We start from the raw sequence: 2443 nt of genomic DNA, 5'->3' as shown, positions 1-2443 counted from the left end.
GATACCAACTTGTGACGCCCCCGATTCAATCGTACACTAATCATACACGCAAACGTGTACGATCAAAATCAGGGACTCACGGGAAGATATCACAACACAACTCTAAAACATAAAATAAGTCATACAAGCATCATAATACAAGCCAGGGGCCTCGAGGGCTCGAATACAAGTGCTCGATCATAGACGAGTCAGCGGAAGCAACAATATCTGAGTACAGACATAAGTTAAACAAGTTTGCCTTAAGAAGGCTAGCACAAACTGGGATACAGATCGAAAGAGGCACAGGCCTCCTGCCTGGGATCCTCCTAACTACTCATGGTCGTCGTCAGCGGCCTACACGTAATAGTAGGCACCTCCAGTGTAGTAGGAGTCGTCGTCGACGGTGGCGTCTAGCTCCTGGGCTCAGACATCTGGTTGCGACAACCAGGTAGAAGGGAAAGGGGGAAAAGAGGGAGAAAAGCAACCGTGAGTACTCATCCAAAGTACTCACAAGCAAGGATCTACACTACATATGCATGGGTATATGTGTAAAAGGGCCATATCGGTGGACTGAACTGCAGAATGCCAGAATAAGAGGGGGATAGCTAATCCTGTCGAAGACTGCGCTTCTGGCAGCCTCCGTCTTGCAGCATGTAGAAGAGAGTAGATTGAAGTCCTCCAAGTAGCATCGCATAGCATAATCCTACCCGGCGATCCTTCCCTCGTCGCCCTGTGGAAAAGCGATCACCGGGTTGTCTGTGGAACTTGTCTGGGTGTGTTTCATTAAGTATCCAGCTCTAGTTGTCATAAGGTCAAGGTACAACTCCGAGTCGTCCTTTTACCGAGGGACACGGCTATTCGAATAGATAAACTTCCCTCCAGGAGTGCACCACATAACCCAACATGCTCGATCCCATTTGGCCGGACACACTTTCCTGGGTCATGCCTGGCCTTGGAAGATCAACACGTCGCAGCCCCACCTAGGCACAACAGAGAGGTCAGCACGCCGGTCTAAATCCTATGCACTCAGGGGTCTGGGCCCATCGCCCATTGCACACCTGCACATTGCGAGGGCGGCTGGAAGCAGACCTAGCCCCCTAATACAAGAGCAGGCGTTCTAGTCCACTCCGGTGCGCGCCGCTCCGTCGCTGATGTCAAGAAGACTTCGGCTGATACCACGACGTCGAGTGCCCATATCTTTCCCACATAGTTGGTTAGTGCGTATAGACCAAATGGCCAAACTCAGATCAAATACCAAGATCTCGTTAAGCGTGTTAATTAATGTAACCGCGGACACCGACCAGGGCCAGGCCCACCTCTCACCTAGGCGGTCTCAACCTGCCCTGTCGCTCCGCCACAAAGATCCACACAGAGGGCCGTCGGGACAAAGGTCCTTTCAACCCCCAATCCGTCAATCACTCGCGGGCACTCAACGAGCCGACTCGACTTTAGTTACCATCTATATAGTATGTATATATGTATATTATATACCCGTGATCACCTCCCGAGTGATCACGGCCCAATAGTATAGTAAGGCAGACTGACAAGAATGTAGGGCCAATGATGATAAACTAGCATCCTATACTAAGCATTTAGGATTGCGGGTAAGGTATCAACGATTGTAGCAACAATGAGAGGCTATGCAACAGAATAGGAGTAACCGAACAGTAACATGCTACACTACTATAATGCAAGCAGTATAGAGAGGAATAGGCGATATCTGGTGATCAAGGGGGGGGGCTTGCCTGGTTGCTCGGGCAAGGAGGGGTCGTCAACACCGTAGTCGATCGGGGTACCAGCAGTAGCGTTAGTCTCGTAGTCTACCGGAGAGAAGAGGGGGAAGAAACAATAAATACAATGCAAACAAATGCATGACGATGCATGACATGACAAAGCATGATGCTAAGTGTGCCCAATCGCGGTAGTAGGTGATACTGGCGAAGGGTGGAAACATCCGGGAAAGTATTCCCGGTGTTTCGCGTTTTCGGACAAAGGAACCAGAGGGGGAAAGTTGCGATTTCGATAGGTTAGGTATATGTGACGGACAAACGGGCCGCGTAACTGGATTCGTCTCGTCGTTCTGAGCAACTTTCATGTAGAAAGTATTTCCATCCGAGTTACGGACTAAAAGATATGATTTTCAAAAGAATTTAATAATTTCTGGAATTTAATTAATTGTTTAATTTAATTCGAAATTGGATTTATGACATCAGCATGATGTCATGCTGACATCAGCAGTCAACAGGGGTTGACTGGTTAACCTGACAGGTGGGTCCCACCTGTTAGGGACTGTTTAGCTAATTAACAGTACTTAATTAGGTTAACTAGTTATTAGGTTAATTAATCTTAATTAGTTAATTTAAACAGAATCAAATAAGTTAATTATTTAGTTAATTAATTAATTAATTGATATTTTTATTTTTATTTATTATTTTTAATTCTTTTTTTATTTAAAACGTTCTAG

This window comes from Triticum aestivum, chromosome 4B, assembly GCF_018294505.1.
Source record: "Triticum aestivum cultivar Chinese Spring chromosome 4B, IWGSC CS RefSeq v2.1, whole genome shotgun sequence".
NCBI lineage: Eukaryota > Viridiplantae > Streptophyta > Magnoliopsida > Poales > Poaceae > Triticum > Triticum aestivum.
This window is presented reverse-complemented; position numbering follows the sequence as displayed.